Source organism: Bacillus rossius, chromosome 2 (genome assembly GCF_032445375.1).
Source record: "Bacillus rossius redtenbacheri isolate Brsri chromosome 2, Brsri_v3, whole genome shotgun sequence".
NCBI classification, from domain to species: Eukaryota; Metazoa; Arthropoda; class Insecta; order Phasmatodea; family Bacillidae; genus Bacillus; species Bacillus rossius.
Window position 1 is genome coordinate 31,389,347 of NC_086331.1, and position 13,626 is coordinate 31,402,972.

Here is a 13,626-nt window from a genome sequence, read left to right on the forward strand (position 1 = left end):
TACAATCCCCATTAGTCACTGAGTGCTCAAGGACGCATTTCCCTTGTTTCGGCCTCAGTGCTTTTCGGCCTCCCTCACAGCGCCCATTTTGGTGTTCCTACACGATATCCAAAATCTGAGATAAACGGGATGAATTTCATTTCATTAATATAACAACGGCATAAATAGTTGTAAGCATACAGGTAATTTAAATTTAAGCTCTGAATTTAATATTTTTTTATTTATTAAATGATTTTAAGGATTTATTTTTAAATAATTCAACCAAGTTTAAATGGACCCTATTTAATTATAAACCTTGTGTTTGACTCATAAAGTGTTACAGTCAAAGGACATGGAATTAATTCTGCTTTATTACAAGTAGTAGGGCAACAGGCATCCTTTTTTGCTCATTAATAATAATAAAATCAATCATATTAAAATACGTATTCCCCCTAAATTAAGCAGCTACGAGGTAACTAGTCTCATTTTAATATTTATGGTAATCACCGAGAAGGGTGAAATACTTTCAACCCCCAACGAAAGGTCCACTTAATTAATTTGGGTATGTTTGAGCATCCCGTTTCTAGGCTAGCACAAGCTAGGTAATTTAAGATATTTTAATTTTTAATTTTTACATACGTAAGTTCAGTCTTTAACAAGCTATTTGACGTAAATAGTTTTAATTTTTTTTTTGCTCAGAAATACCTCTCTGATATTTTTTGAATCTTCATGAATCTTGTTCCACGATTTCATATATTTAATTTCTGATTACGTTCCTTTTTTTAATAACCATAATTCGTAAAGTAAGCAAGAATAATGTTTGTAGTGTTTTTTTTTTTACTGATGTTGCGTTAATACTTGTACATGTTTATTTCTTTATTTTCCCTTGCACGTAAATGTGATGTACAGTGACGTACATAGAGTCTGAGCACTGAAGCTGTCACATCTAGCCATTTTTCTTTTTCTTTTGCATTCCACCCCAAAGTTGTATTTCTTTTACATCGTTATCGATGAGATTGTTTATTTAAGTAAAAGCTACGTGACTTCCAGACGGCAAACTGGTTTCTTTTATGTGTTTTTCTAAAATAGGAGCTAGGTCAAGCTAGCCAACGAGCGGCGCAAAAGTTAGGGTCCTCTGAGCCAACAAGCCATGACCAAGGTCCTCTGAGTGAAAAATCTCATGACCATTTTCGAGTGTTCTTTGGGTTACATTCCCACCACTCATTTTTGGACGGCCTATGTTCAAACCCCCTCTCAGGCAGTGCGAAGCCAATCAGCAGTCATGGAAGATCTAACCGCTCCATTATAATTTATCCCTTTTTGATTTATAATTGTTGGTTTATTGCATTTTACATTTCTTTAAATAATTTAAATTTGAGTGCGAAGAGTCGTTAATTTATCGTTTTGTTTGCAGAATACATTTAAATAATAAATATTAGTTAATAATAATAAACATCAGAGTGGTATGCGCTGAAATTTCTTAATTTATCGAATATTTAATATTTTTAAATTCATTCTCTCCTACGGATTGTTGATCTGTTGGGGTTTTCATCCCCAATCATTTAAAATTCCGCCAAGGGAATACCACCCATAGGCCCTGTGTCACTCTGGGACTGAGGTTCTGTTTCGCCTTCAGGCAAGCAGCAAATTTGACTGTCTTCTCCATCGCCTGACTGTGCAGGGCTAAGTCCCAATGCCTTCGGCTTCTTATGGAAAGACTACAGGGGTTTACATTCCCACTTTCATTATTTTCAGGGGTACACAAATCCCCACCTTCATAACTGGCACCCGACGGACCAAGTTCCGGTTCCGGCCCAGTGTTTTCGGCCCGCCTCACAGCGCCCATGTTTAGAGTTTTTGTCACGTGACACCATTCCCAACATCTGAGATCAACTTTCCTCATGACTTCATTCACCGTTAAGGGTAATTAAATTAATTATAATACACCTTCGAATTGACCGTAAAATTATTTTTTGTAAGTAGTAGGATACAGGCGAACCTGGTACTAGTTTTACTAATAAGTGTAGGTTTGTTTTTTATTTTCCCTATATGCTCCGCATTTAAGCGGGGGAGTATGTGCCGAATCAGTGCTACTTTAGGCACGATTTTTTTTATTTTCTTAGTTTTACAAAATTTTAAATTTTTTTATAACTTCAATTTTCCTCCTTCGCCCGCTGCTTTCGCCCCCATCCAAACTTGTTCGGTCGAGTGTACCGGCAGGTTAGCTTGTTGAGCAGTATAGTGCTCTCACCGCCGTTTCCCACCAAATTTGCTGGGTCTAGCCGACTACAGGGCTATCATCAGCAACGGTATCCACTGGCCGTCGCGTCTCGTCACGAGTTTAGCGCTACGCGTGACGAAAGTAGCCACCCTAAGCTTCCCATGGTCACCTCCACCCCTTCTCGGAGGTGTGCTGAAGTTTGCGGTCTCTAACATGTTTTGGTGTCCTTTTTTCAAGCTCCGCCGCACGTCCCGACGCCTGGCCGGCGAAGTCTCCCAGGGAAGGTCATTCACCGGACATACCCCCCACCCCTCCCTGGTCCACAGCGGTCATCGGCCAGCCGCGCCAGTGACCAATCTCAAGGCCAAAATCCCCCCCCCCCACTTGCAAAATGGCGGCCACCAAGTGCCGCGATGGTCTCTGAGAGACTCCGATCTGCATGCCCACGCCATCTAGCGGCGAAAGGACGAACCAGCTGTCCCCTATCCCCACCAGGAGAAACAGTCGACCTCACACTTAGTCGATAGGTCGCCAGAGCCCTTTTTTTTCTTTCGGAGCCCTTCGGAGCACTTCGGGTTTCCCGATCCCCTCCTCCAGAGGAACAGACGACCGAACTAAAGTTTAAGTTAGCGTCCCGGCGCCATTTTCAGGGATTTTGAGGGCAGCTCTCGTCCAGCGCGCATCTTTGCAACAGGTCGCAGTAACGACCAGCAGCTATCGTGATCCGCTTTCGGCAATAATGTAGTTGCTTCTGAGCCAGGCCATGTCGCCTAGATTTTTTTTAGTTTTTCTTAGTAGCTGCCCAAATAGCTAAGTTTAACTTTAGTTTTTTTTTGGGTTTTCGCCATAACTATTTCTTCTATGGCTACCGCGAGCTCCCGTGCCGCGCATCCCCGGATCACCCCCAGGGACAGCCACTACCTACTTCACCCTGCCAGCTAAGGTAAGCTGCACTTCGTCCCACACAAACCTGTTAGGTTGCCTTTTTTTTGGGCTTAACTTCGCCCGTCATAAACTGCCTGCTAACCAAGCTAATCCAGGTGGATTATTGGTTACAGGCAGGGTTCCAGAATCCCAGAGGGTTCCAGAATCCCAGAGTACTTCAAGGACCCCAGACCAGTTCAAGATGGCGGCCCAGTTCCGGCGCCACATTTTGCACCTCAACCTGTAACTCGTGAGCCTCTATAACGGAGTCTCCCTCCATCTTTCGGCACCCCTCAAAAAGAAGTGAAGAACAGTTTATAACTCCGCCAGTTTTAGGACGTTTTCCATATTATTATAAAATATTGTATTTTAAACACATATATTTGTTTGATGAGCCTGCGAGCTCAATGTTCCTAAACAGTTGAACATAGCATAGTATGAAATGGTGTTCCCCCCCCCGGCCCCTCTTTCTTCTTTCTTTTATTCGTTAGTTACTCAATGTAATGTATCAAAAATAAGAATCTGACATTGTTAGCAGTTTTGTTTGTAATGGCTGTAATGCCGTAAGATATTTTCTAATGTAAGAAACCTATCAATGACAAGATACTAAACTACTAATCAACAGTAAAAGCCTCTAATGAAACCAAACCATACGAGTGTTTTCATTTGCTGCTACTTGAAACCACAATCCACGTAACCTTTCCTACTGTCAGGGAGGTTAATTTTAAATTGTGTTTGTAAGTGGGCTGTGCCCCTCTGGCAAGTTCTTTTAGATAATTAGCCTGACGCTTCCACCGGACATTTATTATCAATAATTATGGTTTTGTTTTGAGCACAGCACCACGGTTACAATATTAAATTTAAATTTTTATACAAAATACATTGGAAGTGCTGTGATTCGAACCATCGCAGCTCTGATCTCTAAGTTGGAAAACATACGCCTTTAACCGCTCGGCCATCAAGACATTTACCAGACTGAAAATTAAATAAGGTATAAGTATATAAAAATAACATGCATATTCGGAATTGTAATTTTTTTTTTAAATTTAAAGTAATAATATCATCACCTGTTAGAGACAGAACCACCATCTTGTATTAAGACGTAACTGTTGCAATTAATGTTACGGCCGCCATCTTGAAAATCCGTAATTTTTATGTTAGAAAATCGGGAAAAATTTAAAAATCATTAAAAAAATTAATCAACCGAATTAAATAATAAAATTCCTTAAAACCACCGTTGCACTTTTCGTGACGGCAGCCATCTTGAAAATCCGTAATTTTAATGCTAGATATTCGAGAAAAATTCCAAAATTCATCAAAAAAAATACTTATTAGAATACCGATTGATTAGTTCGATTCCCGTCCTTGGTTCTAAACCGCTAAGAGCAAAAAAACAAAAGATCCTTCCTCCACAGAAGCCACCTACAGACTGATCTACCACCACCAATACCAAGGTACATATATCATCAGCTGGTATGACGACATGTCCACCATCCTGTTTTCATCCGCTGGAGACCACCATCTTGTTTTCGTCCGCTAGAGTGTGCTGATACCATGTTAGTATAATTATCTGGTCACCATACCTTTGTCCTCAACTGTTGACATTGAACTTTGACCTTGACCTTGAACTTTGAACTTGACCTTGAACTTTGAACTTGACCTTGAACTTTGATATTGACCTTGAACTTTGACCTTGACCTTGAACTTTGACATTGAAATTTGACCTTAACATTGAACTTTGACATTGACCTTGATATTTGACCTTGACCTTGAAATTTGACCTTGACCTTGACCTTGAAATTTGACCTTGACCTTGAAATTTGACCTTGACCTTGAAATTTGACTTTGAAATTTGACTTTGTCCTTGTCGACCATCATGGATCCAACATTTTATGTTCAGTACATGCTACCAGGAGCTACCACCTGCTGGAGTACATCTTGTGTGTGTACTCGTCTTATAGAGTACATTTCCATCTGGATAATTTTATTATAACCCGATACAGTGCAGTAATCATTTATTACCGAGGTGCCCACGCCATCTTGAAATTTGGGCGCCATTTTGAAATCGTGTAATTATTTAGCCATAAATTTGGAGAAAAATACCAAAACAAAATTTAGCTTGTACTGGAACTCTAACATTGCACTACAATGAGATGTTCACAAGCTAGCATAATTTGTTTTTTGTATTTTTTTTAATTTTAATTTTTTTTTTTGTATTTTTATGATATCAAAGAAAACTTTTGGTGGTTTCTCCGTGTGCTTCCGATTATTCTTGTCAATATTATGGTGGTTTTCTCCGTGTGCTCCTGTTTATTCTTGACAATATTTGATGGTTTTCTCCGAGTGCTTCTGATTATTCCTGACTAGACATCTGATGGTTTTCTCCAAGTGCTTCTGATTATTCCTGACTAGACATCTTATGGTTTTCTCCGAGTGCTTCTGGATACAGATGAGGAATTGATCTCTGCATGAAGGGATTTTTTTACTTAATGAGGCATGTCATTTTATTCAAGGTTGCATTTAATTAGTGAATTTCTGCTACTTAATCAACACTTGTAATATTTTTATCAGGTGGAAATTAAAAAAAAAATATCATTCCTCAGTCAAATAATAATAATCTTTGAGAAATCTAGGAAGCACTAACAGGAAGGACGAACTTCCTTCTCCTTGGAGTCTAGCGAAGTCATCCTTCATTTGCGATCGTTAGTGAGCATTCCGCATCCCGCCTAAAATAACTAAATATTATTTACCTGCAAGCAACATGTGGCGACATCTGTTGTTGAAAAGCAGAACTACATGCATAAAGTACCTTTGCATGAGATATATTAATTCTCGCTGATGAAATATGAAAAAATTCTATTTAAGTAATGGATCTAATTTAAAACACTCAATTGGTATCTGGCATTAGTCTCAGTAACTAATATGAATTCCGATTTGGGATCTGACACTGTATCGAAAGAACATAAGTGTAAGTTTTCCAGCAAAGAGTTTATCTTGAGAAAGAATAAAAGACAACACGAGAAGAATGACTGTGTTAAAAATCCACTACGCAATATGATAAGTTGTGTTCGATGTAGCAAGTCGTTTACGCGGAGAGAGAGCTTAAAAAGACATGGCAGAACTTGTAACGCCAAGCCTGCGTACAAGCTAGAGGACAACGATGAATCTACTCGACTAAGGAAGAGTGATCTGCATTACGACAATAATTTTCCTGGCTCTTCCGATCTCAACAAAGAACTTAAATTGAAGGAGGTTGATGATTTATGGAAGAATGAAGACAATGGAAGAATCCTTAACGTGAAAAGTGAGAATATATTCCAGCCGAATTCAAGTAGATCTTTCCTACTTTGTTAAAAAAAAATGATGGACTCCTAAAATGGAAGCATGAAGACGATGAAGACACTTCGACATCATCAACATCGAATTCTTACGGTAATCTGGGTGAAGACGATGCCTTCTACGGTGATTGTTACAGTGACTCTGAGGCTGTTGACAAAGACATAGACTGTGATGAAGCACCCAGAGCTGACAAGATCGAAGAATGTGGCGGTGTCCTGAGACCGAAACGATGTAAACGTCGTGATATATTAAATAAATCTGATCAAGATTATGATGATCACTGTCTCAAAAATGAAAGTTACCCTGAGGTTGGTGGTAAAACGGAAGACACCAGAGATTATATTATTTATTTTAACATGCAAGGAAGATGGTGGTAGAAGAGAATGATTACACATCATGGAAAGATCCAAACATATTGGTTGACCGGCTAAGACTTCTACATGGCCTGCTGTGTGCAGTAAACTATTCGTGCATCAAAGAAATATCCTTCATACTTAAAGAACTGAGGAAAGCTGGCTACATACAATAATGGATTGTTTTACTTGCATTTGAATAATGTAAAGAAATAAAATAAATAATTTAAATTATAAAAATTTAATGTTTTTATTTCTTGTATTTTGATTTCTAACTAAGACTTAGTTCTCGTAACTTGCGCTTCATTTTTGCCTTTTTGTTGATGGAGCTTCCAAATGTGCTTCCTGTTTTTGTCAAATATGCTTCCTATTGTGCTGCCTTTATGATGGTGCATCCAAAATGTGCTGCCTTTTTGATTATGGTGCTTCCAAATATGCTGCCTTTTTGTTGATGGTGCTTCCAAAATGTGCTTCCTTTTGTTGATGGTCCTTCCAAATGTGCTGCCTTTTTGTTGATGGTGCTTCCGAAATGTGCTTCCTTTTTGTTGATGGTGCTTCCAATTGTGCTTCCTTTTTTGATGGTGCTTCCAAATGTGCTTCCTTTTTTATGGTGCTTCCTAAATGTGCTTCCTTTTTTGATGTTGCTTCCAAATGTGCTGCCTTTTTTGTTGATGGTGCTTCCAAATGTGCTTCCTTTTTGTTAATGGTGCTGCCTTTTTGATTGGATTCTTGGTCCTCTTGTAGGCGTAAAAAACATGATCCGTTGGTTCAATTGAATATAATTAGTTGACGATGAGGAAGGTCGTGAGGTTCGAAAATAACTGGTCTGACATTGATTATGACCCGGTCTCTCGGTCCGAAGACGCTTGGTCTATTTGTATGTATGGCTTTGTACAAGAACTGTTTAGAGGTTATTCAGATTATCGAAATCTAGACTTTTAATGTTAGGCTTATCGGCAACGTATTTAATTCGTCGAATATTGTCGTACATTGACTTGAATTTTATTTTTGAAGAGAGAATGATTTATAAACTCCGCGAAAGGTAATGGAAAAACAGAATATTAAATTTATTTAATATTTAGTTACACTTGCCACAGTTGAAGTATCGAATCGAGGGCAGGAATCCAGCAATTCAATACGTAAATTAATGAGCGATTTTTTTGATGGATTTTGGATTTTTCTCCGAATTTATGGCTAAATAATTACACGATTTCAAGATGGCGCCCAAATTTCAAGATGGCGTGGGCACCTCGGTAATAAATGATTACTGCACTGTATCGGGTTAGAATAAATTGTCCAGAGGGAAATGTACTCTATAAGACGTGTACACACACAAGATGGTGTACTCCAGCAGGTGGTAGCTCCTGGTAGAATGTACTGAACATAAAATGTTGGATCCATGATGGTAGACAAGGACAAAGTCAAATTTCAAGGTCAAGGTCAAATTTCAAGGTCAAGGTCAAAGTTCAAGGTCAATGTCAAAGTTCAGGTCAAGTTCAAAGTTCAAGGTCAAGTTCAAAGTTCAAGGTCAAGTTCAAAGTTTAAGGTCAAGGTCAAAGTTCAATGTCAACAGTTAAGGACAAAGGTATGGTGACCAGATAATTATACTAACATGGTATCAGCACACTCTAGCGGACGAAAACAAGATGGTGGTCTCCAGCGGATGAAAACAGGATGGTGGACATGTCGTCATACCAGCTGATGATATATGTACCTTGGTATTGGTGGTGGTGGATCAGTCTGTAGGTGGCTTCTGTGGAGGAAGGATCTTTTGTTTTTTGTTCTTAGCGGTTTCGAACCAAGGACGGGAATCGAACTAATCAATCGGTATTCTAATAAGTATTTTTTTTGATGAATTTTGGAATTTTTCTCGAATATCTAGCATTAAAATTACGGATTTTCAATATGGCTGCCGTCACGAAAAGTGCAACGGTGGTTTTAAGGATTTTTATTATTTAATTCGGTTGATTAATTTTTTTAATGATTTTTAAATTTTTCCCGATTTTCTAACATAAAAATTACGGATTTTCAAGATGGCGGCCGTAACATTAATTGCAACAGTTACGTCTTAATACAAGATGGTGGTTCTGTCTCTAACAGGTGATGATATTATTACTTTAAATTTAAAAAAAAAATTACAATTCCGAATATGCATGTTATTTTTATATACTTATACCTTATTTAATTTTCAGTCTGGTAAATGTCTCGATGGCCGAGCGGTTAAAAGCGTATGTTTTCCAAACTAGAGATCAGAGCTGCGATGGTTCGAATCACAGCACTTCCAATGTATTTTGTATAAAAATTTAAATTTAATATGTCGATAAGGACTATAATAGCTATGGTAGATAATGGAACATCGACCTTATGTGATGAGACAGAGCGACGCTGGCGCTCTCTATGAACAAACAGCAGAAACAAACTCGACGGTATCCAAGATGGCGGCCTCCAGTAGAACAGAAAAAAAATCAAGAGCGACGCTGGCGCTATCTATGAACAAACAGCAGAAACAAAGTCGACGGTATCCAAGATGACGGGCTCCTGTGGAACAGAAAAAATCAATATGGCAACAGAGACGAAAATTTCATCATAATGAGTGGGGCGTTCAATTTCATGATGGCGGATCCAAGATGGCGGATCCGAGATGGCGGATCCAAAATGGCGGATCCAAAATGGCCGCCGGGTTCAAGGTCACGGTTCTACTTGTCCCGTTGCGCTGTGTCCCGTTACGCTGATCCAAGATGGCCGTCGTGACATCACAATCAGAATTGTGGCTCGGCTCTCGGCTCCGGACCCTGGACCCTGTTTTTGGAGCCCCTATTATATACTACTAGTGTGGTCACATATATTTGTAAAATATTTTTTTTAATCTTAGATTAGAATGTAATTTCCGTTCATAGCACTAATAAAAGCAAACCTGCAATTTTAAAATCTATAGTCTCTGAACACTTTCAAGATCAGTATTTAGAAAAAAAATGTAAGTTATTACTTTTGGTGTAAATACACTTCATTTCTTGACGAAGAAACATAATAGTAGCCAAACAAGTTTCAGTATACTATAGAGAATAATTTATTGTACTGTTTAACAATTGTGCTGTCGTGCCATACTTAACGAAATTTGTATCGTCATTATTTTTACTTTTTAGGTTTTCAAAGAACCCGAACTGTTTTTAAGTGTCCATATTACAGTTTATGACAAAGGAAATGACAGATGTAAATAATTAAACCACATAAAAATGCAATATAAGGTATGATAACAGCAGGCTTCAAAGTGACTTACAAAATTTCATTATTTTAAATAGGGTAAAGTGACCGAATATCGGATACCAGGATATTTGAACACACAGATGCTGCACGCTAACGGTAGTGGTATTAAACAGTTGCCTTTAAGTACCCTTTGCACTCGCGGCCGTTGTCACCAGCGTGTCAGACGCCATTATCGTTTGTGTATTTTATGAATTTTCGAAATTTTCAAGGAGAGTTTTGAACGGCAGATTGCGGGTAAAATGTGAGTAGTTAAAAACCACATATATACATTAGATGAACCTACAAGTGTTGTAGTTTAATGTGTAAGTGTTGTTTATGCATACACAAGTTTGGTTTTGACGCGGAAAAATGTATGAACCAAAGTTGTATGATGCCTATAAACATATGTGTTGTATTATTTAAATAACTTTGACGGCCTAATTTGTACATACAAGAAATTTAGATGTTATAGAACTAGCACAGCAGAATGGGGTGAAAATAATTTGCCTTCCACCACACTCGACACACAAGCTACAACCTTTAGATGTAGATTTCATGGCTCCATTTAACAGTTTTATTCTGCTGAAATTGAAAATTAGCTGGATGCCCATCCTTTCAGAGCTGTTTCTGTTTACCAAGTTGGAAGTTTAATGGGACGCGCCTACATGAGAGAAGCTACCATGGAATCGGCTGTAAACGGGTTAAGAAAGTGTGGTATATCATCATTTGATCCACTAGTCTTTGGAGAACAAGATTTCCTTCCTGAAGAAAATCAGAAACACAAAACAGGTCAACGTTTGGAACATGAAAATGATGTAACCATGACCGGAAATTCCTCTTTCCAATTTGATGATGTATCTGAAGACAGGACCAAGAAGGAACAAGCCATGATACATCCATGGATGAAATCACTGATATTCCAAAACCATGTGAGGCTCAGAAGAAGATAAATGGTGCAGTTACAATCAGCCCATTCCATTTACGCCCATGTCCTACCAGGGCCTTCTAAAAAGAGTCGAAGGTCTGGTCAAACAGCCGTCATCACTTCATCTCCATACAAGGCACAGCATACAGCCTCTTTACAAAATGCAGAGTTAAGGAAACGTAAGCAGAATGAGTTCCAAGAAAGAAATTGTAAGAAAAAAAATATTGAAGGGAGCAACAACGTCCATTTCTAGGAAGACAACCTTGCCTAAGGCATGTGGAAAGAAAGGAACTTTAAAGGCAAATTTCACAGATTCGGAATATTCAGATTTGGAGGACGAACCACCTCTTGTTTCAACGGATGGCAGCGACAGTGCAGATTGTTACGACACATCTGCAGCGACGTGCGGGCCGGCCTCGTTGCGGCATCAGCGGAGTCAGCGCGAAATACTGGGACAGCGTTTCGGAACGAGGCTGGCCACCGGGGTCGAGAGGGGGTAGGAACGAGGACTGTCGAGGTCTCAACAACGGCATCCACGCCCGGTGGTTGTGGCCGTGCCGAGACTAAGCCACGTGACTCTCGCTGCCGCTTCCCGCCTCTCTGAGAGGTCTGCCGCGAGCGCGAGACAAGAGAGCGGAGGTAGGACACTCACAGGTGTGACAGCGAGGCACGTAGATTGACTTAAGTATATGTTATAGATTTAACTCAACGGGTGACGGCGTTGACAATTGTAATAGTTAGTAGTAAATTGAAGTGGAACTGAAGTTAATGTCGAGACCTTATTTTATAACCCCTTATTCCCTTCAAGCCCCATTAGAGAGAGAAGACAATAAGGCTTTCCTTAGGAGAGAACTTGACATAACAAGATGAAGAGTGCCTCTATAGTGGTGTGCCATATCGCGAAGATCATTCTGGAAGCGACTGGATTCGGTGCATTCGCTGGCTAGGATGGGTACACGAAACATTTGCTGTAATTGGTAAACACAGCTGGAAAACATTTGTTTGTGAAAACTGTGGTACGTGATTTAGTTAATTTGTTGGTTTCAGACAGTTAGACGTTTAATATGTTCCACACAACTCAGGTTCCTTGCAATCAATGCTTGATATATTTTTAGTTCTTTTTCTTTAAGTCTAACGGTTATGTATTGTACTTGTTCAACTGCCGGGAATAATTATGTCTTATTTCATAATTTAATTTTAAAAACACCTACTATCCGATATTAGGAACACCTTGTATCCGATATTAGGCTACTTTTTTTCAGAACTGATAAATGTTTTTGTTTTGCTTTTTATTATTTTAATATTTCCGTGAACTATTTGCGTACTCTAAAATACATGTCAGTGTAAACTATGTTTAACAAAGATAATAACGGAGTAAATTGTGATTCTTAATATCATTTCTTTCATTATGAAAAAATTAATTTTGAAAAAGTATCCGATATTCGGACACTTTACCCTATACTTTTCCCGACATTAAACCACACGCAGTACAAATAATAGCAAAAGGAAACCAAAAGGAAACCAACATTCTACTTTAAAATACATAACACAGTATGTCCATAAAAATGTCCCAGTTATAAAATTTAATAGTTTCAACTGTAAGCGTTATAGTGTGTTGGTTCAAGGTCACAATTAAAGAGTAACTGAAACAGATTTAGATAAGCGCATGCGAAAATACGGCTTTGTTGTTTCTTGCTTGAAGCGCGAAAAAATGGCTCTATCGCCAATTGTCTATGGTGAACCTGTAAAAAATTATTTGTCAACGGTATGGAGCCCCTCCCCATTGGAATCTCTTTGTACAAGAGTGGTTGAATGTCGAAGTCCCTGACCGTTGGATTGGTCGTAATGGTCGAGACGACAGAGCTCTTTATCACTGGCCTCCACGTTCACCTGACATAACGCCATGAGATTTTCTTTTCTTTAGGGCTTTATAAAAGAGTGTTCCCAAGTTCCGCCGATTTTCCAAAGTAGAGGCACAGAATTGATGAGACCATTGCTTCCGTTACTCCGGGCGTGTTAACCAAAGTGTGGGAAGAATGGGACTTTAGGTTGGATGTGTGCCGTATAACTAAAGGTGCACAAATTGAACATGTGTTAAAAAAAACTAGGTAAGATTACCTTCAATTTGATGTGTGATATGTTGTAAACAGTCCAAATTAAACTGTGATAATATTACCATTGAAACTGGGACATTCTGTTATGAACACTCTGTGTTATAAATATGTCACTTTTACGTCGACTGACTCATTTAAAATGGGAAAGAGTGCGGTGCAGTGGTCAATGCGCCAATGCAGTCCGGCAGTCGCTGGCTCGACACAGGCAGGTCACTAGCCCCCCATGGAATGCAGGTCCACGAAGTGTCTGGTCACCCATGCCCAGTCTTGCTGACGTCCTGCTGGTGCCGATATGTCTGCAAGATTTCTCCTCGCCTGAGACGCTGATGCTGACATCACCGGGGTCTCTGTGAACAGACATCGATCGAGCTACGTCACCACATTAAATTAACGAACTATTTTCCATTTCTCGGTTTGAGTTTGCTCAGTAGTCATAATTTATGAATTTTTGAATGAACGAATGATTGGTGGATAAACGAAATGAATGGTTGTGTTTGGGAAAAGAAAGAGGAAGAGAGAGAGAGAGAG

General features: G+C 39.1%; 1 long non-coding RNA gene across 1 annotated transcript in view; it reads right to left on the bottom strand.

Moving 5' to 3' along the window:
• Positions 1–9,863: 9,863 nt before the first annotated feature.
• The window catches only part of LOC134529932 (uncharacterized), a 60,717-nt gene continuing 56,954 nt past the window's right edge, over positions 9,864–13,626 (bottom strand). Inside the window, exon 3 of the long non-coding RNA XR_010074746.1 lies at positions 9,864–13,445. This is a non-coding gene — a long non-coding RNA (uncharacterized LOC134529932). The remainder of the gene's footprint in view (positions 13,446–13,626) is intronic.